At 37.5% G+C, this 25656-nt stretch overlaps 1 long non-coding RNA gene across 1 annotated transcript in view; it reads right to left on the reverse strand.

Moving 5' to 3' along the window:
- LOC106735187 (uncharacterized) overlaps positions 1–17258 on the reverse strand; it is a 34524-nt gene extending 17266 nt beyond the window's left edge. The window contains exon 1 of the long non-coding RNA XR_001370598.2: positions 17049–17258. This is a non-coding gene — a long non-coding RNA (uncharacterized LOC106735187). The remainder of the gene's footprint in view (positions 1–17048) is intronic.
- Between the last annotated feature and the right edge of the window lie 8398 nt (positions 17259–25656).

A 25656-nucleotide genomic window follows, 5' to 3' on the forward strand; every position in this document is an offset into this window, starting at 1 on the left:
TCAGCAACTGGTTAATATTAGTTACTAAAGATTTAACATTCAGGGGCTGGCAGGTGGTACGGTAATTAAGGGCACTGGACTCCCACATGGCCAACTGGGTTTAGAGTCCTGGACCTGGTGACTTGCTTTCTCACTTTCTCTCTCTCTCTCTCTCTCTCTCTCCATCGCCCTCGCCCTCTCTCTCTCTCTCTCTCTCTCTCTCTCTGTGTGTGTGTGTGTGTGTGTGTGTGTGTGTCTGGTCAAATTAAAGGAAATAAATAAAGTTAAATAAAATAATTCTTTAAAAAAGGTTTAACATACCAGAATTTTGACATTTTTATAATAAGAGTATTTTCAGATGACCTAATATCTAGCTGCAAAATGATCAAATTCCATAGAGATAACAGAGTATTATGATAGTAAATAACATTCTGCAAAGGTATTATTTAGGTCAAGATTTAGATGGGAACCAGCAGATGGTGTAATGGTAATGTCGCTGGACTCCCACATGATTGACCGCAGTTCAGGTCTCGAACATGGCGGCTTCAAACTCACATCAGGTATGTGCATGCATGCCCCAAATCCTGAAAAAAGACTGGAAGAGAGGGGGTTGTGGTGTGGCCATCCCCCCTGAGGAGTGATTTCTCACTTTCTGTCTCTCTGTCTGTCTTTCTGGCAAGTGCACGTGCCCTATAGCAAAAACCTCTCAAAAAAAAAAAATCTTTTTTTTAAAAAATATTTTGTAACCTGTAGAACATTGCAAGGAGTGTGGATTTTTATTTTATATGTAATGAAAAGTATTCTGAAGGATTTTAATGAAGTATAATTTGTTCTGTTTCATAGTTTTAAAAGTACCCGAATGCTTCTATGTGATAAAGGACTGTGGTAGGGTAGAGGAGGAAGCAGAGGAGAAGGCAGGGAGACTAATGGGTTACTGCATATATTTTGTGAAAGGTGATTGTACCCTGAATAGAATAACTGAAATGCAGATGGGTATAAGTCAATGGGTTGAATGTATAATTTGGAGGTATAATGTGTGACTTACTAAAGGATTAGGTATATGGGTCATGACAGAGGAGAAATTTAAAAATTGTTTCTTTCAAGTTTGAAAATCTGTGTGGTTGGTGATGCCTTTTATTAAGAAGATTTTTTTAAAAAAAGGAAAAATAAAACTTTTTGGAGAGAAGTTAGGGTTCTCCTTTGGATATATTAAGTTTGACATGACTATGGATCATCCAATTAGTGATATTAAGAAACTAGCTAGAGAGGATTTGTTTATATCTTGGAGAGAATTTCCACAAGGTGGCACAGGGAGTGAGAACCTTGTAGATACCCTGAGTTGAAGACATGGAACTAAGAGTCCACAGAGATCCAGAAGGAGTAGAGTGCAGAGAAAAAAAAAAAAAAAAAAAAAAAAAAAAAAAAAAAAAAAAAAAAAAAAAACCTGGATAAGAGAGAGCTACATTTAGAGCAAACTAAAAATCTGAAAGAGCTCCCCTCAAGTATTCAGTAGGGCACACTCACATGAGAATACTGCTTAAAAGCAGGGGGTAAAGCATCTGAAAAGATGTAAGAAAATAGTACTTAGAGCTCACACAAGGCTGCTAATAGTCCAGTTCACACTAATAGACTGGAAAACATCCTGATTCAGAGGCATTGATAAAGACTCTGAAGGATCATGCCTCATCACTGGGAAATACTTCATACTAAATATCATTCCCACCTAATTCTCAGAGTAAAAGTTGAAAGTATCAAATAATTTCTAAGTAACATATCTACACTCCAGAACAAAGCTCAAAAATATTTACTTCTAGGAGTACAAAAATATCCAGCAATTTGTCAATAAGGTTAAATTCACAATGCCTGGCAGTCAATCAAAAATTACCTGCGGCAGGAACCAGCAGTTAGTGTAATGGCTATGTCGCTGGACTCCCACGTAGTCGACCATGGTTCACGTCCCGGACCCGGTGGCTTAAGCTCATGCCGGGCGCGTGTGCGTGCGTGCCCAAGATCCCGAGAGGAGAGTGGAGGAGAAGGGATTGCGGCATGACCATCCCCTCTGGGGGGTGATTTCTCGCTTTCTGTCTCTGTCTCTGTCTGTCTGGCGAGCACATGTGCCCTACAGCAAAAACCTCTCCAAAAAAAAAAAAAATTACCTGAGGCCAGGAGATGACATAGTAGTGACATCACTGGACTCCCACATGGCTGACTGCAGATTTCAGTCCTGGACCCAGTGACTTGAGACTCACACGGGTCGCATGTACATGTGTGCCCAAGATCTGGGGAAGAGAATGGAGAAGAAGGGATTGTGATGTGGCCATCCCCACTGGGGGCTGATTTCTCACTCTCCCTCTCACTATCTCTGTTTCTCTCTCTCTCTCTTAACTCTCCCCAGTGAGTGCCCATACTCTAAGGCAAAATCCTCTTAAAAAATTACCAAATAGGAGTTTGTCCCATAGCTTCATAGTTAAAGGAGCCAGATCTCACAGGGCCAACTATGGTTTGAATACAGGCCCTGGCAGTTTGAAAAATATGTCAGGCATGTGTGCATGAGTGCCCCAATTCCAACAAGATGGAGAAATGAAGAAAGAATGTAACCCCACTGTAGGGGTGCTTTTTCCCTCTCGCACTCTGTCTCTCTCTGATGAGCGCATTTGGCATCTGGAAATTGAAAAATTATGAGGCATGCCAAAAAGCAGGAAAATACAATCCTTAGAAGAAAAATTTAAACAGAGGGAGGAAATCAAAATGAATCAACTGAAACCATCCCAGAAATTACACCAATGTTAAAATCAGCAAGCAAGGGTATTTTTCATATTTAAAAAACCTAGGTAGATACACGTAAGATATAAAAAAGGCAAAGCCACAAGGTCACAAGAAATATGGAAAAGCAAGAAAATACTTTTCTTCCCAGGGAAAAGAATAACTCTTCTTCATCCTCAGGCAGTACAATGAAACTCAAGAAAATGTAGGATAAGGAATTTAGAATATTCATAGTTACAAAGCTAACAGAGATGGAAGAGAAGAGAGATAATGAACTGCAGAAGAGGCAAGAAAAAGGAGCTGATGAATTCCAGGAGGTGAAGAAATTCTTGCAAGATCTAAAAGAGGAAATGCACACTATAAAAAAAGAATCAAATGGACCTGTTAGAAACAAAAACTATAATACAGGAAGTCAAACCTCCCTCGAAAGTATTAAAAGCAGATCAGATCATATAGAAAATCGAATCTCAAATAGAATCATACAGAAGATAGAATAGCTGCCCTAGAAAAATTCACCATGAAGACTGAGAAAATGGTCCCAAAAAATGAGAATAATAAACGAGAAATATTAGATACCATCAAACATTCAAACATCCAGGTAATTGGTATCCCAGAAGGTGAAAAGACTCATAAAGGCATGGATAATCCTGGAAGAAAACTTTCCAAACCTAGACATTCAAAGATCTAATCCCAAGAAATACAAAAGACCCCTAATAGAATCAACTCAAGAAGATCTTCTCTAAGGTACATTATAGCCAGATTGACCAAAACCACAGACAAAGACAAGATACTAAGATTGGCAAGAGAGAAACATCAAGTTTCTTGCCAAACATTAACTACAAAGGATATCCTATCAGGCTAACAGCAGACCTCTCATCAGAAACAATGAGAGCAAAGAAAGAATGGGAAAATATACTCAAAGTGTTAAGGGAAAAGCAATTTCAACCAAGAATACTGTACCCAGCAAGATTATCCTTCATATGGGAAGAAAAGACAAGAACATTCTCAGATAAACAAAACCTGAAAGAATTTACCAACACCAGACCAGATCTCCAAAAAATTCTCAAGGGAGTGTTATACCAGGAAAATTAAATACAGACACACAGAAATAAGAGTTCAAAAACTAAGAAAATGGCCCACTTAATCATAAGAACAAGTCTAGAGTTGAATATTATATCCCAGAACTGAATAGGGAAGATCAAACCACAACAGAAGATAATTTGAGTACATGAGACTAAACTGGTGAAAAAGAATTTTATAACTTTTGATTAAAACATTGCTGATTTTCTTCTAGGCTTTGTTTTCCAGTTTTAAGAATTTTTGTCCTGACTTGAGCTGCCAATAGGTTCATGTACCTACTATTTAAACAGAGTCCTAACCTGTTTCTTGCCTTTAGTTGTAAGCAAATCTCCTTAGCATTTCTTTGATTTATTAAAGCTAAAACTGCTTTTCTTGAAATTGAAAAATATATTTAAAAATAGCTATTTAATGACCACAGTAAGCTATCTAGCATCAGATAGGTGCTACCTTATAGTATATTCATTCTATTCAGAGTTTCACACCTAAAGGCAGACATGTATTCACAGATATGTATATACCAGCCAAACTTGCTATTGGAAGTAGTTAGATTATTTAAGAAATTTTGTGAATCAATAAAATCTGGGGAGAAAAAGGAATGGAAAACAACTGTAGACATCTGAGATAGTGTGGGAGGAGGGTGGGAAATGGCAGAGGGTGAGAAATAGGGGAAAATATATATGTATAAACATATATATATGAAACTAGAAATGGAAAATTATTGATGACAACATGTATAATTAAGCATTATGCAATATATTCTGGATGGGAAATCACATTTTGTAAGCTGTGACAATGCTCAGTGAATGAATGTAAATTAATTAATTAATTTAAAATGAATAAATAAAAATGTAAAAAAGAACTTCTAGAGATGAAGATTATAATGTCTAAGATGATAAATACACTGAGTTTGATGAACAATAGTTTAGTCACTGAAGAAAACATAGCGATAGGAATTAACAGTAGGAAACAGTGAGAGAAAGTGGATTAAAAAAAATAAATATAGAGAGCTTTACTGAACTAATTTTAAAATTCATATGAAAGTTTAAAGACCTCAAAAAGACAAAACTACTTTACAAAATAAAAACAAAGTTGATTATAAAGATTGAGACAACCTGATTTTAAGATGAATGTAAATTTTGATAATCATGGCAGTATGGTTTTGTCATAAAAATACACAAATAGGAACCAGCAGTTAGCGTAATGGCTATGTCGCTGGACTCCCAGGTAGTTGACAGCAGTTCACGTCCCAGACCCGGTGACTTAAAACTCACACCAGACACGTGTGCGTGCATGCCCAAGATCCCGAGAGAACGGAGGAGAAAGGATTGTGGCGTGGCCATCCCCCCTTAGGGGGTGTTTCTCGCTTTCTGTCTCTCTGTCTTTCTCTGTCTGTCTGGTGAGCGAAAAGCCCCTAATGCAAAACCCTCTGCAAAAAAAAAAAAAAAAAAACCACAAATATATGCCGTACTATATATACATTGATTAAATATTAAAAAAGTAAAAATTTTTAAAATACACAAATAGATCAATGGAACAAAATAAACAATGCAGAAAAAGACCCATGAATATATAGATAACTATATCTGGCATGTGTGAAAAGGCAATTCAATGGACGAAAGATAGTCTTTCAAAAAACAGTTACAGGGACCAGCAGTTAGCGTAAGAGCTATGTTGCTGGATTCCCCCGTAGTGGACCATGGTTCGCGTCCCAGACCCGGTGGCTTAAAACTCATGCCAGACGTGTGTGTGTGCGTGCCCAAGATACCGGGAGGAGAATGGAGGAGAAGGGATTGCGGCGTGGCCATCCCCCCGGGGGGTGATTTCTCGCTTTCTGTCTCTCTATCTCTCCCTGTCTTTCTGGCGAGTGCACGTGCCCTATAGCAAAAACCTCTCAAAAAAAAAAAAACTTTGTTTTCCTGATTTAGACTAATAATTTTAAATAATTTTTTAGATACCAGAAGCATGATGCAAAAAAATGGAAAATTGGTTCATTTTACTTCATCAAAATGAAAGAAAACTGTTTTTAGAAAGACAATGAACAGATAATACACAGACTGGGAGAAGTTATTTTCAAAGCATGGCTCTCCAGAAGAAAAATAATATTATGTATTCCAAAAATCACTATTAAGAAAACAATAGCAATTTAAAATTAGATAGAAGACTTGAATAAACAGTTCAACAAAAATGAATATAGACAGCAAATGAGCACATAAAAAACATCTTTTGTTATTAAGAATAAGTCAAATAAAACCACAATTAGGTCACTTCAGGTCAGAATTAAAATACTGACTGGGGTTAGCAAGTGGCATAGAATTTAAGAAGGCTGGATCTCACTTGGCCAACTCTGTGGTTCAAATTGTGAATCTGGCAGTTCAAAACTTACGCTGGGTATGGGCACAAAGGTGCCCAAAATCCTGAGAAGGGAATGGAGGAGCAGGGACTTTGCAACTGCCTCCCTCTCCCCACCCCGGGGCTGTTATTTCTCACTTTCTCTCTCTTTCTCTCCAGTGAGTGCATGCACTTTATGGCAAAAGTCTAAAAAACATACCAAGTGTTAGCAAGGATAACAATCGGAGCTCTCATACACTGCTGATAGGAATAAAACATAGTATAACCACAACAGAAAACAGCAACTTTCTAAAAATATAAACATATATCTATCATAATTCCAACCATTCTATTCCTGGGTATTACTTCAAGATAAATCACAAATCAAAACATTTGTCCATACAAAGGCTTGTTCGCAAAATTTTATTCCAGCCTTTTGTAAGAGATCCAGCCGAAAACAACAGAAATGCCCACCAACTGATGAATAGATAAATTGTGGGTAGATTCATACAATAGGATGCTATAGCTCAGCACAAAAAGGAATGAATTACTAGCGCATGCAACAATATGAATGAATCTCAAAATGGTTAGAGTGAAAAAAGTCAGATAAAAAAATTATTAAGAAATTATTTTAAAAGACAATTCAGGTCTTTTATTTAAAAGAATTTTAGAAGTTTTTGCATGAGGATGCATGTGCTCACTGGAGAGAGAATGAAACAGATACAGTGAGAAGGAACATGACAAATCACCCTTGGGGGAAATTTCCATGCCACAAACCCTTCTCCATTCTCCTCCAGGGATCTTGGGCATGCACACACACATGTCCAGCATGAGTTTCTAGTCACTCAGTCTGGGACTCGAAATGCGGTTGACCATGTGGAAATCCAGCAACATAACCGCTATGCATTTGCTGGTCCCTTTAAGGGACTATTTAAATTAAACTTATTTGTATTTTGTCACCTAAATCTGTAGCCTGAAAACCTTCTAAATAATACAGAAACATTTCATCCATCATATCAAATCATTCCACTTACATAAAATTCCAGAAATGCAAGCTAATGTATAAAGATTTATTGTCTCTTCAAGCCTAGGAACTCACAAGGGGGTGGGGCAAATGGGTACAATTACAAAAAGCATGAAGAAACATTTAGGTGATCATTACATTTGCTATTTTGTTTGTGGTGATGGTTTTATGAGCAAACACATACGTATATCAAAACTTACCAAATTGTATGTTTTAAATTGGCAGTGGAAGACCAGACAGTAGTGCAGCATAAAACGTGATGATCTATGGGACCAGCAATTGGTGTAATAGCTATGTTGCTGGACTCCCATGTAGTCGACCATGGCTCAAGTCCCAGACCCAGTGGCTTAAACTCATGCTGGGCATGTGTGCATGTGTGCCCAAGATCCTGAGAGGAGAATGGAGGAGAAGGGACTGTGGCATGGCCAGGACTCTAAGGGGTGATTTCTTGCTTTCTCTCTGCCTCTCTCTGTCTTACTGGTGAGCTCACGAGCCAAAAAAAAAAAAAAAATCATGGTGGTCTGCCTGGCTACTCACATGCGAGAGTTCTGGATTCGTATCTAGAGACGTTCCTGAATATACTAGGCCTGTGTGTGCCCATGATCCAGGCAGTGTGTTATATGTCAGTTATCTTCAATTAAGCTGCTGGAAGAAAGAGGAAGAGGAGGAGGAGGGGAAGAGGGAAAGGAGGAAGTGTGGTGGGGAGAGGAATGACAGAGGAGGAGGGAGGGGCCGGAAAAGGAAGTAGATACATGAGTTTGTAGAAGTTGTATTTGTCGTCTTTTGTATATATACATGGTACACCAAACTTAGGAAATGAATAAAATCATCTAGGGAGAGATTAGTTGGAAAAGAGACGTGATCCCAGAATACTGCCTTAAACATACCAAAATGAAGTTTAAAATTAAGAGGCATGACAAATTGCTCTGTTTTCTTAAGTTGTTTGGAAGTGCCTGATCATCATTTTGTTCACTGCAGGTTGAGCCAAAAGAAATACATATTTATTTAAGACAGTTTGTAAATTGACATTTTTGTGACTTCTTATACTTTTATCTATTCATAAGTCCATAAAACCTAATACTATTATTAAAAGAATTCTAATTTCTCTAATCCTAGTATCTATAAAAGTTCCATTTTTAATTCCCTATTTTACTGAAATATGTCGTCGATGTCTATGAAATGCACTAGCATAATCTGAAGCTGCATGAGCATTCTTACTTAACGCTAACAGCACTATACACGATACATGTCATCAGTGAAACACAGAATATAAAATATTCATAGAAATGATAATGTGAAAATTGCCATTTTAATTGGCATTTGTAAAAACATGTGCCAGTAGATCCTAAATTAAGCTTATTAGAGTTCAAAAATAAGTAAATATTTGTATCTAAGCTTAATGTAAATTATTCCAAGTGACTGTTTAAATTAATTTTGTTTATCTCTATTTTTGTCATCTTAAAGCAATAGCTCTGAAAACATCTCAATTTTCCAGGAATATTTGAGATGAAATTCATGTATGTATATCAGAAATGAAATTTTATTTCCAGAACTCAGAAAATCAAATGTTTCTTCCCTGAACTTTCTCTTCCACTAAAACTTTTAATTCTGTCTCTCCATGCCCAGTGCCTCTGGAAGTGTCGCATGTGCTTACCATCTTCACTTCACATTCCTCTCAGCCATGCCAGCTCTCTGCGACTTCTCAAATCTCACCATGAAATCTCAGTGGTCAGTTTCCCTGAGCAACTTTCTGTTCTCCTGTTCCTTGAGGTCGCTACAACATTTGAGCTGCAGATGGCTCCGTTCTTCTCATAATTCCCCTTAACCCCCACAACACCTGCTACTGATACACAATCTTCTCTTATTTTGCAAGTTATTTCTTCTCAGAGTCTGAATTTTCCTTGTCAGTCTAACTTGTGAATTTGCAGGCTAACCAGTGGTGTAGCAGTTAAAGCAGCTGGATCCCACATGGGTGACTGTGTGGTTGGAGTCCCAGGCCCAGTGCCTTGAAGAATACTGCAAGCCATGTGTATGTGTGCCCAGAATCCTGAGAGGAGAATGGAGCAGAAGAGATTGCAGCGTGGCCATTCTCTCAGAGAGTGCTTTCTTACTTCCCTTCTCCTCCTCTCTATTTTGTCTCTTTTTTTAAAAAATTTACTTATTAAGTTTAATTTACATTTTATCACGTCTTTACAGTATACATTTCTTTTTCCAACACAAATACCATGTCAGTCAAGACAAGGATATTACTATATACATTATCATCAGCAAATAGCTTCTCATTTTTTGTCAATTAAGCATACTTTTACCCATCTTTTTATTTTGTCTCTTTCAGGCAAGTGCACACACCCTATAGCAAAACTAAAAAATAAAAACAAAAACAAAAACAAATTGATAGTGAATTTGTATGGTTTTATTTTCGACATTCTTCCTTTTCTAACTTCTTCCTGAACAGTCTTATCTTCACTCACATTTTCAGCTTGTCTCTAAATTATTTCCATTTCCTTGAAATAAAGACTGTTCTTGAAGCCAAAACTCCCTGTCCACCTCAGTTTCTTGGCTAACTCCTACTGTACCTAGAAGACACAGGTCAAGAAAATATGTCCTTCTTAGTTAGTGGTTTAGTGTCTATTCAACAATAAACAAGACCGTTTGCAAAGGACAGACCTTAGCAAATAATGTGACAATCAGACAACCTGTTCCATTTTTAACAAGTTTACTTGAGAGGAAGTTTTCAGAAAAACAAAGAAAAACATATATAACTTGGGCTTGTCAGTCATGGGGCAGTACACAAAAGCTGTGGGAAAAGCATTAGAGAGTAAAATGTAAGAAAGGGTACGAACTCACTTGGCTTGGAGCCAGGGCCTGCTCTACATTAATCTCATATTGAACATCCTGTCTAGTTGAAAGTAAACAAAAGTAAATTAATGTAGTATCTGCAACTACACGATACAGCATTATACGGGAACTTACAGAAGACCGGTTTCTAGCATTTTTTTTACCACGGTTATAGATGAAACCAACTTAAAATGTAGCCACTCTGAATTTTAAACTTCTTTGGACAAAGTTCAAAATATTACTACCGTGAGGTCCATTTAGTGGTTAGGTAATCCAGAGGACTTAGAAATGCTTTATTTATGTAGCTGCTACTCCTAGAAGAATATGTCTTAGTGTTCTGAAGAAATAAAAGCAATTTCGGAACCAGCAGTTAGCATAATGGCTATGTCACTGAAGTCCCATGTAGCCGACCATGGTTTAAGCCCCAGACCCGGCGGCTAAAACTCACACCGGGCACATGTGCGTGCGTGCCCAAGATCCCAAGAGGAGAATGGAGGAGAAGGGATTGTGGCGTGGCCATCCCCCCTGGGGGGTGATTTCTCATTTTCTATCTCTCTGTCTCTGTCTTTCTGGCACGCACATGTGCCCTATAGCAAAAAAAAAAAAAAAAAAAAAAACTCTCAAAAAAATGAAAGAAAAGCAATTTCTCTCAATTTTCAGATAAAATTACTCACTGACTAAATTCTTCATCTAAATAACAGTTTATGAGTAACAAATTGTACATAATTTGTATTCATGTCATTACATAATTGTTAAATTAGTCTATATAATCCATTACTTTTTCATTTCTTAGGAATACTTCCTTTGCATTTTCTAAATAAAAGTGAAGTGCTTGTACCTGTTACAACCTGAAATTTTATTTGAACCTCAATTTTCAAATTTCACAAAATATTTTATGTTTGTATTTGCTAAAGAAAAAAATGTGTATGCATATGTATAAGAAGAGTGAATACAAAAGAGAATGGGATTAAGAGATGGTACAGAAATTAAATGTTTATACAAATTAACTTTTTATATGAGATAAGTAGTAGGTGGTTTATAAAATAAAAACTTAAAAGTTTTATTGCATAGTAGCTTTCAAGGTATTAATTTTACAGAAGTCTATTCAAGGATTTCCATATTCACATATAAAAAATTGCTGACTGCTCATTTTATTTTCAGTAATGCTTATTTTTCTTTTTTTCTTGAGGTTTGTGTTCACTATATGAAAACATTTAGAGAGCTCTCTAAATACAATTATTTTTATAAGTATTTTCTTGGCACTTGCTATCATTTATTAAATAACTTGACATCAGTACATATATACAGTTTAAGAAAAAAAAGACATCCTGTTTAGTATTATTTGGTGGAGGTTTACTAGAAATGGATTATTGGGTGGTCGGAAAAGTCATGACATATTTTTCTATGCAAAAAAAGACACAATATATTCATGTCATGTTAATACAGGGGTAAAAAATTATAAATCTTAGTGGAGCGACTCTGAGTATGAGGTGGATAGTTCAAAGACTCTGATAAAGAATATAATCTTCAACAGTTGTCCATTAGTAAGCTTCTGAGCATGCTGCCTAGCAGACACATAATACATAGAAGAACCTGCTAGGCCTTCATTTCAATTACTCTGGAGTTTCTCCAAAGGTGACCTTAGGTGTCCAAGATGAAAAGCTATCATAATTAGTCAATACACTTTCCACTACTACTTTTCTCCACTATTTTCTCTACTAATAAGATTAAAATACATTATTTAATTGTGTTTTAAAGATTTTAGAAAGGGTAAAGATGTTAGATTTCACTATTAAGCAAGACCTCAGGGTACTGGAGAGTCCTCTCTATAAAAACCTTTCAAGTTACTGAGCCGATGTCTAATATCTATACTGAGTTTTATCAGAACTCATGACTGGAATTACTGTTGTATGTTAATAGTGAAAGCGAGCTTCTCAGTTAATCAACAGATACAAACTTTCCCCATAATTCAACAATATGGACTTTCAGCATCGTTAAGATTCAAGAAGTCTAGTTCATTAATTTTGAAAAGGACACTGCAAACCACACACACACACACACACACACACACACACACACACACATAAAAAACAAAACAAAACAAAACAAAAAAAACTATTTTACAGAGGAGTTAACCTAAAGCAAAAGACACTGAAAGGTCTTCATAAACTTATAAACTTCTGATACCTTCAATCCTACTTTTAAAAGGATGATAAAAGAGTACTTGCATTTATTTATATAGTTATATGTTTTATGTGCTCTCCACTAGTTTATATAATTAATACATTTCTGTCTTAAACAAGTGATTGGCAAAGCTCACCATTTTTCATGAAATAACTGCAATTCGTTGCTCTTTGGTGACTTTTAAGCATGCATGTTATCCATCAAAATTCTTAGACTGCATTAGTCCATCACTACCCCTACATCTCCTCTTCACATTATGTGTATTTTGACAAAGAAAAGAACTTGTTTTTTTAAATATGTTAGTGAAGAAAAGTGCTTCAAGAAATCCTAAAACTCAGAGAAACTGACTCAGGATTTCTTTTTCCCAACTTTAGGATTTATGTATCTTTTTCTTCTCTCAGAAAAAATAATTAATCTTTAAGTTAATTCCATAATATTCAAAATGGCTTATGACATGGGTTTGCCTAGTTTCTTCTTGTACTAGGTTCATTTTTAATGTTTTCCCCATTTATACCACTAATGCCCCTCTTTAAAATAATAATAAGCTAGAAACCCTACAAAGACAGAAATAATATGTTTATAAGAAAAATCATTCATACCTTCTTCTCAAATCAAAAGCACTATGAAATCTTTACATTCCTTCCAGGAAGTGTACATTTAAAACTAATATTTCTAAATTATTCTACTTAAAGTGAAGATGGATGGGTGCCTGAAAATTGTCATCCAAGGTCAGTGAAAAAAATACATAACCCTATCCTTACAGCCAGTAGAAAACACAGCCAGACTAGTGAATACGAAATGTCAGACAACTGGAAGTCATGATAAAGGGGAGGATTCGATTCTTACCCTAAAAATTAATAGGTTTTATGGTGTTTAACTGTATTCTTAATAATTCAAAATGTAAAGAGTCTTTGCCTTTTTTTACATTTCTAAGACAGTGTCACTTTATTTTCAGGATGTTAATTGCTTTTAGCTTGATACTATTTCTCTAACTTTCCATCCCAGGGCTCCACACATTTTTTTTTTTTTTATGTATTTGAAATATATTACCAGTGACTCAGTGGTGATGTCTTCCCAGCCAGAAGGCTTCCCTGGCTCTAGTTTTATGGGCCCTAGTGAACCACAAAAGCCTAAGCTGTCTAGAATCAATTTCATTCTTTTTCCTCAGAATCTCACAAAAGTATAGGTAAGAACCTCAAGAGCATCAAAGACTCATAGGTGAGAATCAAAAGTAAAGAACATCAGGAAATGCAGAAATTCCTAGTGGTAGGCAAACCTGAGCCCACCTCCTGTAATCGTTGCTCTAGCATAGCAGAGAGGCAATATGGAATTGTGAAGGAGAGTAATTCACAGGGCCACGTTAGCCACCAGGAATCAGAGTGCGATACTAAGTCACTGTAGTGTATCAGTGGAGATTGACTCAAGTGGCTATGAAGTGTATCAAGTAGAAGCAAGTGAAGCTCCATTTCCCATTGGCAACCATTTTCAGTTCCTTTCAGCCAACTTGCAACCCTCTCACTCCCTTTTCCATACCCTGCTCAACAATCACCTACACACTTTTTCCTAGATGCGTGCACCCATTCTCATGGAATTATGTGACAATCAATAGAAGATACATTAGTAGATAGATAGAGATAGAAGGTTGGATCGATGTTCAAAGTCCAATTATATACATGTTTCGTCATGATCACTTCTTACTTAATAATAACTTTTAGAAATCCCTCAGTGATGTAGATTTAATTCTGTTCTTCTCAATGACTGTATAATACTTCATGTTACTGACCTATGACAATTATCCAACCACTTTTTTTCTGGTGGGCACTCTCTGTTTATTTTTTATTCATTTGCTATCATAAATACTTAATTCACGAAGTAGGTCTTTGTTCAATGCTTCCTATGTACCTGTTCAACTCTAGACTTAGAGCAGTGAACATAAAAAAGTCTCCACTCATAGAACATCCATGCTAGTGGAGGGAACAAGCAATAATTTCATGTGTAACATATGCCTTATTTTTACAAAGCTAAATAAAGCAAGAAAAAGTTATAGGAAGCTACTTATTCCTTTAGACCAGGGAGTCAGGGGAGACCTCACTGAGGAGCTACGTGCTCAGAAACCTGAATAACTTGAGCAAGTAAGACATGAGGAATGCTAGGAGCAGAGCAGTGAGGTCAGAAGTAACAGCAAGCTCCAGAGTTCTGGCAGCAGAGCATGTTTAGAGTGATTGAGACTGAGATGCCATTGTGGCTGATGTACAATGAAAGATAAGTAGGTAAAGGAGTCAGACAGATATCTTGGCTACCGTCCAGATGATGCAGGTCTTGATAGGCTGTGGTAGGAACTTTAGAAAATGCCAGTAAACAATCACAGATTTTGCTGGATTAGTCTCCAGGAGGCTATCACAGTTCATGTTTCTACAAGCAGTCTGCAAGCACAGACAGTCTGTAAGCGAAGGCAATGGGACTCCAGAACATAGGCAGCTGTTTGTCAGCAATTTGAGTCTGCTTTTTTTTTTTGGGGGGGGGGGGGTGCATGCACTCGCCAGAGAGACAGAAAGACAGAAAGCAAGAAATCACTCCCCAGGGGGAATGGCCACGCCACAATCTCTTCTTCTCCATTTTCCTCTCGGGATCTTGGGCACGAATGCACACGTGCATGGTGCGAGTTTTAAGCCACCAGGTCCGAGACTGGAACCGCGGTCAACTACATGGGAGTCCAGTGACATAGCCATAACTCTAACTGCTGGTCCCTGAGTCTGCTTTTTTAAAAATAGACTCATAACTTGAAAACACATTAGGAAAATAAAACCTTTGTACATAAAAGTTATACAAATGCAAACATTTTTGTTAGTTTATTATGTGTGCCAAACACAGATCTGGATATTAGGTCAACTAGTAGGAAACAGAAATGTTTCACAGTGAACAGAAAATGAGGCTGAGAATTGGGACCAGCAGTTGGCCTAATGGCTGTGTTGCTGGACTCCCGTGTAGTCAACTGCAGTTCGAGTCCCGGACCCAGTGACTTAAACTCACAGCGGGTACATGTGCGTGTGTGCCCAAGATCCCGAGAGGAGAATGGAGGAGATAGAATTGCAGCATGGCCATACCCCCCAAGGGGTGATTTCTCGCTTTCTGCCTCTCTATCTCTCTGTCTTTCTGATGAGCGCATGCGTGCTATAGCAAAAACCTCTCAAAAAAAAAAAAAAATCTTGAGGCTGAGAATAAAAAATGAAATTCTGATGTATTTTCAGGTCCAGTGACCTCTGGAATAGTAAGTGCTCTGGCTAGAACTGAGGGCTCCAAATCAAGTGTCAATACAAAGTTCTTAGGATAAGAGGCTAACAGGCCCAACACATATCAATATGAGGTCAAATTTTCTAGGACAGAAGAAAATGATCTTTTAGCTAACTAGGTTTTAACACTGACTCTCAACTATAATTATAATAAAACAACTTAAATCAATAAAAATGTATAAAATGGGTAATGATCAAAGCTAAATGAACTTGTTTTAAATCATTATTGTCCTATCTTTTTTCAATATTTCTGGTCTTAGCACCTTAATTGACATCGTACATTCTATAAGGAAGAAAAAGGGAGAAAAAAAAGGGAGAAAATAAGACTGGTTTGGAGAATACACAAAGGCCTCATGGCTGACCATGGGTTCAAGTCCAGACATGATGTCTTGAAATCATATAGGGTACTTGCATGTGCTCCAAATCCCAAGAAGTAAATGGAAGAGAACAGATTGCAGTGTGGCCATTCCTCTTGGGGGAGATTTCTCACTTTCTCTGTCTCTCTCTGTATGGCAAAAACCAGGAAGAAAAAGGGAGGGGGATGCTAAAAGTCAGTGGGGAGGCCAATTCTTAAGGAATAAAAACTACACGCACCTATGCAAATCTCTGCTGCCCTTTTATCTAAAAAGCTTAAGAAACTCTTAATAACCTAATACTTACATCATATGAAAAACTACTTCTACCAAAACATAGCATTTTTAGATTATTATAAAATATTTATTTAAAAGAGCCATGTTCTCTGTATTTGCCAAGAGAGACTAGGAAAAATCTTAGGCATGATACTGATTCCACTTCAAGATTAAAGCTTCTTGGGAACCAGCAGTTAGCATAATGGCTATGTCGCTGGACTCCCACATAGTCGACCGCAGTTCGCGTCCTAGACCCAGTGGCTTAAAACTCACGCCGGGTGCATGTGCGTGCGTGCCCAAGATCCCGAGAGGAGAATGGAGGAGAAGGGATTGTGGCATGACCATCCCCTCTGGGGGGTGATTTCTCGCTTTCTGTCTCTATGTCTCTGTCTGGCTGGCGAGCGCATGCGTCCTATAGCAAAAAAAACCTCTCCAAAAAAAAAAAAAGGATTAAAGCTTCTGATGGGATATATAAATAAATAAATCCAGAGAATGCCTGCTATGTAGTAAGGCCTTTATTTCTGCAGAACTACTAATTAATTAAATTTTATTTTGTGTCTTGGGGTTAAAATTAGATTTTTATAAGGAATTTTTCAAAAAATTTTAAAAGAGGAAAAAAGTCTAAAAATATAGCAGTCAAAATTTCAGTTATACTCTAACAATCATTTGGATTTTAAAATTTGATAATCTAACAGTCAAAAAAAACAAAGCATTTCCTCTCCTCTAGACAACATAACTTGGTTCTGTCTTGGGAACACAGGTTCTGTCTCATTTCATTCACATCACACACATATGATCCCATATAAATAAGGGCTCTATGTCCCTCTATACCCCAAATAAGAGCCCTGCAAGGTGATGCTTCCTATTGTTCTTGGCCAATGCCTTCACTTAATTGTTCTAAAATGCATTTGTTCCTGTTTTCTTTTCACCTACCTTGTGAAGTTTCATCTCCATGACATCTGATAGCGGCTTTGGGTGTTGGCTGAAGAGAAAGCAGAAAGCAGCAGTTAGAGAGGTGGTTTCCTGTGGAACAGACTACACAGTCAAGGGCAGGTCATCCTCTGAATACTGAAACTGAGAAGTCACCATTAGTAATAGCAGGCAACTAGGTGTTTTCACTATGCCCTACGCAGGGCGTACTGAAGCACATTTGCTGACTTTTCTTTAACCTCAGAGTTCTGCTTTTTTTAAAGTATTTTTCCATCTTACACAGACTTTTATAACAGACTGCATTTTTGAAAAGGAGAAGCTTTCTTTCTTTAAAAAATATTATCTAGGAATCATTTTCTGGGTCTCATATAATTCGGTGTTGTTATATCACATCTTCGAAGTACTTTCAGGAAGTGGCCCCATTTTATATTTCTTCACATTTCTTTCAGTACTAGCCAATGTTCCTAGGAATCAAAGGTATATATGTATAAGTCATTGCTCGTTTATTCATTGAGTCATACATTTATTCACCAATGAATTTGGTGACTGTATATTGCATCTCTCTTTTTCACACTCAGGATATTATCACAAATAGGAGATAATCTTTTCCTGCAATAAGTTCATAAAACCTATCTGGGAGAAGAACACTGAACAAATCATTTTGAAACCATGTGAGAATTACAATAAGAACGTATATAGAATACATGGAGCCCAGCAGGGAATGAGCATCCTAATTGGGAGTAAAAGAACTGATCAAGGGAGATCATTCCTGAACTGTGGTAGAGAGTATGGCATGGGCATTTACTATGCAAGAAAATGCATTCCTAGCTGGAGTTCCATCATATATAAAGATCCAGAAGCAGAAAACAATACAGTATGCTCAGATAACTGTAACTAGTTTTATACTGATAGGACTAGCTACAGAATAAGATGTCAGCAAGGGACAAGGCTGAGATACTAACAAAATTATTTTTATTATCAAAAGATAATAATAATGTTCTATAATTTCTTTTACAGAATAAAAACAGTAAGCTATTTATGTAATGCTTTTTAACAATGTTTTAGTTTAAAAAAATGATCACTTTAGAGGCCACACAGTGGCATTGTAACAAGATGTGATGCTCAGTAAGGCTGGGTTCGCATCCAAGGACCTCCTTCCCTGAGTACACTGGGCATACCCATAATACAGGGCTGGTTGAGGCTGAAAGTGGATTGTGGCATTGAGACATTGGTGGGGTTGTCTTTCTCTCTCTCTTTCTCTCTCTCTCTCTCTCTCTCTCTCCTCTTCACTCATGAGAGAAATAAATAAATAAACTTTAAAAAAAGATTGATTGGGACTAACAGATGATGTAATGGTTACATTGCTAGGCTCTTACCTGACTGACCACAGTTCAAGTCACAGACGTGGTGGCTTGAAAAAATCATGCCAGGCGCACGTGCATGCATGCTCAGATCCCAAGAGGACAGTGGAGTGCAAGGGATTGAGGCATAGCCATCCCTCCGGGGGGATGATTACTTGCTCTCTATCCCTCTGACTCTGTCTCTCCAGTAAGCACACATGCCCTATCGAAAAAATCTCTCTATACATTCAATCGCATTATTTAGCTTACAAAGTGAACATTTCCTGTAAGCTAAATAATGCGATTGAATGTATTTTTAAAAAGTAAATAAATTAATTAATTAAATAAAAAAGAAAATAATCTCTCTAAAAATAAAGACTGATTTTTTTAGAAGAATGTAATGAAACATATTTAGGTGCTTTCATACTTTGGCCCAAGCCTAAAAAAAACTATATAAATATTACAGATTTTCACAGTGGTGAATGTCCAAACTAAGTGCTATACAGGAAGCCAAACTAGATTACATAAGACAAGCTCTTTTGAAGAATGGCTTAGATCCAATAGAAAATTACAGCATCTATAATAGTGTCTGGCATGGAATAGGCTCTCAATGAATAGGTGTGGATGGAAATAGCATATTGAGGCAACTTTTGGCAAACAAAAAAATGCATTGGGCACCAAGCCAGGTTGTCCAGCATGTCACTGTTATTGCTCCTTTGGTAATTAGAGTAGTCTCTCAGTAACCCTCCAATTGCACTTAATATTTTTTGGTCTCTAGTCCTAGCTAAACTTTCCCCTATTCCACATGTTTCTGCAGATACTTGAAAATCTTTTCTTCGGTTGTGACTGGGCAGATTCAAAGGATATTGCTATCAGACAATTGACCTTTGACATACAAATCAAAGGACACAGTTGAAATTGCCACTGGCAAGTCAGATGTCCAAATCAAAAAGGTAAAAGCAAGAGGTTCACATACAGCCACAACAAAAGCAGCAGAGCACCATTTCCTCTATACACACACCATCATCTATTGGTGTGTACGTATGGCTGGGGGTGGGTGGTGACAGCAGTGAAGGAAGTACGAAAAAGAGAGTCGGTGTGCAGGTGTGCCTAACAGAAGGGGATCCAAGGGAGTGATGCAAAAAGCTCAGGGCAGACCTGTATACCACTTCGAAATACAGAAATGCCTGTGAAGACTGTCATGCCACTACTTAGCGCACCACTTCCTAGTATGCTTCCATCCACTCTGATTTCCTTCAATTCAGGTTCACTTTAGAACTCCTTTACTTTCATTTATTTTTCTTTTTGCTTTAGGGCACGTGCACTTGCCAGAAAGACAGAGAGAGACATAGAGACAGAAAGCAAGAAATCACCCCCCTCCCCCCGAGGGGCCAACGGCCACACCGCAATCCCTTCTCCATTCTCCTCTCGGGATCTTGGGCACACACACACACGCGGCCGGTGTGAGTTTAAGCCACCAGGTCTGGGACTTAAACCGCGGTCGACTACATGAGAGTCCAGCAATACAGCTATTATGCCAACTGCTGACCCCTAGAACTCCTTTTCCAATTCTCCTTTCCCCTTTATGTTCTGCGACTATGTCACTACTCTCTTTTTATAAAGATGGATCAAAGCACTTAGAAACTATGAGCTGGGGGAACCAGCATTTAGCGTAATGGCTATGTTGCTGGACTCCCATGTATTCGACCGCGGTTCGCATCCCGGACCCGGTGGCTTAAAACTCATGCCGGGCGCGTGTGCGTGCGTGCCCAAGATCCCAAGAGGAGAACGGAGGAGAAAGGATTGTGGCATGACCATCCCCCCTGGGGGGTGATTTCTCGCTTTCTATCTCTATGTCTCTCTCTGTCTGTCTGGCGAGCACACGCGCCCTGTAGTGAAAACCTCTCAAAGAAAAAAAAGAAACTATGAGCTGGATGGACTGTAGATAGCATCAAATTCAAACCTCCATTTCATGTTTGAAGACATATCAAGTGAGAAGTTGAGCATCTCATTCAAAAGTATATTTCTTTTACATAACAGAGATGAACCTCTGTCTCCTGACAACCCTCCCCATCCCATGTCCAGGGCAGATTTTACATAGTTTTTTTTTTTATAATTTTTTATATTCTTGTGCCTACCCAACCAGTCAGGGCATAATTATGACTTAATGTAGGTACCACATATTAAGCCTGGTTTCCATCTTCTTTCTTACTGGCCCTTTTCAATGTTAACAATTGATACTGAGCCATTTTTCCCCTTATGCTCTGTGCTTTTCTTCCATTTCCATCCACATTCAAGCAATTTTTTTTTTTTTTATTAAGAGAGAGATCTTTTTGCAATAGGGGGTGTGTACTTACTGGAGAGTCAAAAAGACATAAAATGAGAAATCAGCCCCCAGGGGAATGGCCATACTGCAACACTTCAATCCTTTTTTCTCCATTCTCCTCTTGGGATTTTTGGGTATACACATTACATGTGCCTGATATGAATTTTGTTTTGTTTTATTTTGTTTTGGAGAGGTTTTTGCTATAGGGCATGTGCACTTGCCAGAAAGACAGAGACAGAGAGACAGAAAGTGAGAAATCACCCCCCAGGGGGGATGGACACGCCACAATCCCTTCTCCTCCTTCTCTTTCTTTCTCCCCTTGGGATTAGGGGCACACACTTACAGACGCCCAGAGTGAGTTTAAGCCACCAGGTCCGGGACTCAAACTGCAGTCGACTACATGGGAGTTCAGAGACATAGCCATTACACCAACTGCTGGTCCCCCTGACGTGAGTTTTAAGCTGCCGGTTCCAGGACTCAAACCGTGGTCAACTACATGGGAGTCCAGCAATGTAACCATTACATCAACTTCTAGCCCCCAAGCAAATACTTTTAAGTTCCATCCTTAGTGGCCTTGTCCTCCCATGAGTAGTCTATCCCAGTTCCACTAGGTAGTGTTCCTTCCCTCTTCTGAGCTCATGGTATCTCTGAACTATTTTTTTTCAAGCATGTATTTATTTTCTTGATAAAATTCCTGAATTGCTATTTGATTTACTTGTATCTTTTCTTCTTGCCCCCATAATAATCTTATGGATAAAAATCACAATTTTTTTTTGTTTCTGTATTTACTCATCAACTAAGATTGTACACACTGGAAAGAAATTTAAGAAATATTTGCACAATAAGTAGACCCTGGTAACATTTAAAATTTTAAACAAATATTTAAAATTTTCTTTTTTTAAAAAAGTAAATTCATAATGGAAGAAAGACATTTTTTTGGCATTGGGACTTCAAATACCTTGTCGGTATTTCTATATAGCTAGCTTCTACCATACTGCCAAGTAAAATGGGCCAGGTGTGGAGATTCTTTGGTCCTAATCTGTACTTATAAATTAAATAGAGAAAAAGTTGTCATTCAGTTTATTCATATGTGAAAGGTAGATGGAGTTGATATCTGAATTCCCCCAGCACTTAAATGCTAAGCACTACAATTCACATCAATAGTAAGAATTTGGACCACATGGATTCAGCCCATTATTACACTGTAGCCGAAGCAAATAACTTCACCCTTTTAGCTTTTTGGTTGATGAACCTCTGTCTTATTCCTGAGAAAACCTGAGAGGACCTTATCTAACTTGTATATTTTGAATTTTTTTTGTTTTATGTCAACTAGGGGTTTGGGATCAGCAGTTAGCGTAATGGCTATGTCGCTGGACTCCCATGTAGTCAACCTTGGTTCAAGTCCCGGACCTGGTGGCTTAAACTCACGCCAGGCACATGTGCGTGCGTGCGTGCCCAAGGTCCCGAGAGGAGAATGGAGGAGAAGGGATTACGGCATGACCATCCCCCCTGGGGGGTAATTTCTCTCTTTCTGTCTCTCTGTCTCCGTCTGTCTGGTGAGCGCATGTGCCCTATAGCAAAAACCTCTCCAAAAAAAAAAAAAGGACTAGGGGTTTGAAAGTAATCATGTCCCAAGAAATTCATTTGGAACTCAGAAGTTTTTTTTTTTCCTCCTTAACAATCGACTACATGGAGAATGGAGGTTAAAACATAATTAGTTCTATACTTGATGCACATTATACATAAAAAAAATTTTACTAGTTATTCAGAGGACTTGGCTATGGTCATTTTAGTTTTAGAAATTTGCATGTGAGCATAAAATTCTAGAATACCAAATTACAAACATTTTGAACAAAATCTGTTCACACACTGAGGACTGGTTGCAGCTACATTTCATCCAGTGAATTGGTACTCTAAACCTTATTTTTCTACATAGAATGTGGTTGTACATTTGAATCTATCTTATCTGAGTCTTACCTGATTGGTCCCACAAGAAAGAACAAAGCGTGACTGTCATCAATTCATAACTTCTTTACAAAATCTCTTTGTTTGTTTAGAAAGAAATCAGCCAGCTCATAGAATGCAGTACTTAAGGGTACCATTACTGCTCAGTACAAATTTCAGTCTTGTACATAAAAATGTTAAATCTTAAAGTGTTTTTTATCATTTCAGCTTTGTTATTGATATTCATTTTGAATTACAGTATAACTGGCTTAGTTCAGGCCCATCTAAACTAAATCACCTCACCTGAAAACGACACTGCAGGGTTACGAAAAGTAATGTAGTGTCTTGCTCTTATCTACATTGTGCCTCTTACTTAAAAAGGTCACTTGTACAGATGCTACACACAGATCTCTTTGTAAAAGCACAATAAAGTTTTTATTTTAATTCAATGAACATTAACCACCAATAACAATGTAGAACATGTACAACTCTAATCTCAAAGAGTTAGCTGAATTTGAAATGGAGCTATCCTCTGCTTCTGGCCTCTTTTATGACTTGCTAGGGTATAACTGATATCTTTATCCACATTACTCATAAGAAGACTCAGGAAAAAAAACTTGGGTAGGACTCTTCAGAGCAAAATATCAGGGAAGTATTTCAGTAGTAGCATGATATGAAAGAGTTCAGTCTTTGGAATGAGACATATGTGGATTCAAACCCTGACCCCACCTATTAACTGTCTGATTTTTTTTAAAACCTTTTTTTCTGTTGTAATTTCTGAATTATATATAACTGTCGCACATCTTTATGAGACACAACATACAAAGTTTGGTTTTTCTAAAGCAAGAATATAGTGTGTAATAATTAAATGAAGGGTATAAACATATTCACCATATGTTCAACATTTAGCATTACATTAAGTTGTACACATTCAAGTTTCATTTTACGGGTTTTGATGGAAATACATATTGGTCAACAATTTTTTTACTCTTTTCTGCTACACTGTTCAGTAATCTATTTCACTTATTTGCATGCACCTTCTGTCTATTAGTCAGTCTTTCCCAAACCCCTTCTCCCTCAAGTAACTTCTAGTATCTACTATCAGTCTTCAACTTCTATATTATCACATTCTTTAACTTTAGCTAACGAGTGAGGACGCTCAGTATCTGTTAAGTGAAGACATAACAATATTTGTCCTTCCTAGCCTGGCTTATTTTTTTATAACTTTATTTATTTATTTTAATTTGATCAGAGAGGGACAGAGTGAGAATGAGAGAGTGAAAGAGAGAGAGGAAAAGTGAGAAAGCAAGCTGCCAGGTCCAGGACTTGAACCTCAGTGGGAGTCCAGCATCCTTAACTACCATACCACCTGCCGGCCCCAAGCCTGGCTTATTTCACTTAACAGTATATCCTCTAGGTTCATCCACTTTGTCTCAAATGTCAGAATTCTTTATTCTTTATGGTTGAATAGTATTCCACTGTGTATATGTGCCATGTTTTCTTTATCCATTCATTGGCGGTCGGGCACTAACATTGATTCAAGTCTTAGTTGTGATTTTTTAACTGAGGAAATAATGTCTTCATCTGTAAAATGATGCTGGACTTTGGGATTAATGTTTGGCCAGCACACTGAGGTGCTATCACACTTGTGAATAAATAGTGAAAAACTTTCATACATTGTAAACAACTTCTGCCCCAAACCCACCAATCCCCATGTCCCATTCTATACCAGAATCCTCTGGATCACCCCAAATTTGGGAACCAAAGGTCAATGCCTTACCAATTAGGGAGGTTCTGGAATTCCACCCTAGTGTTGCCATCCTAATTAATCAGTGCCCTTGTCCTACTGATGGATAAACATTTTTAACTTTCCCTATGCCTACCTTTAGAGTTATTTTTCAGATTTAGTGACATAGCAATGCCTAGCATTGAGCAAGGATTTATGTTCTGTATTGTAGACTGTCCTATCTATGCTCAATCTCACATTGCTGGATGTGTTTGCTGGGGCTTATCAAGAAAATCCTTCACTTGATAAGGTCATAGTAGCTTTTAGTACCAAAGTATCTTCTCCCTTCCTAGATCACTAGTAATTCTGACTAGCTGACTATAGTATAAATGTGCTTAGCAATCTTACAATGTAGGAAAAATAAACCGTTTCCAAACTAGATCCAAATGGGTTAGATGACGGACTTTGAATACCCAGATGACTTTTAGCTTTTATACTAAACCATTTAATTAATGAAAGTCTGTACACTGTTTATGTTTCTATATTTGTATGGTTTGCTGACATTATCTAATCATAAATTAATAATATGAAAAACAACAAAGACAAAAAGATTTGTGACTTGGTTTAACTATTAGATACAAAGTATTAACCCAAATTATTATACTTTGTTTCAAGAAAAGAAAGGATAAGAGCTCCAAAATAATCATAAAATGTTCTCTTCCTCAGGTTTATGATTAAAGAAAATACCTAATTCAGAATATAAAAGTTCATGGAACCAGCAGGTTACATTGCTGGACTCCCACGTAGTTAACCATAGTTCAAGTCCTGGACCCGGAAGCTTAAAACTCACACTAGGTGTGTGTGCTTGCATGCCCCAAATCCCAAGAGGAAAATGGAGGAGAAGGGACTGTGGCATGGCCATACTCTCTAAGGGGTGATTTCTTGCTTTCAATTTTTCTCCATCTCTCAGGGTGAGCTCACAAGCGCTATGGCAAAAATCTCTCTCCAAACAAACAAAACAAAACAAATAAACAAATTTTATGTATATATATATATATATATATATAGATAGATTGATATATATATGCAAGAATGCTATGAATATTTGGGACTTTGGAAAGATCAAATGTATGACTAGGTAAATAGATGCATTGCATAGATGTTTGTTTCTTTCCCAGGTTCATATTACTCCCTTTAGCATGGAATGATAATGTAAGTGTACATCCCTACTTATTTCTATTCAAAACTGACCTTCATTTGGAGCACTTCTGCTCC

The sequence above is a fragment of the Tupaia chinensis genome, unplaced genomic scaffold, assembly GCF_000334495.1.
Source record: "Tupaia chinensis unplaced genomic scaffold, TupChi_1.0 Scaffold000322_1, whole genome shotgun sequence".
NCBI classification, from domain to species: Eukaryota; Metazoa; Chordata; class Mammalia; order Scandentia; family Tupaiidae; genus Tupaia; species Tupaia belangeri.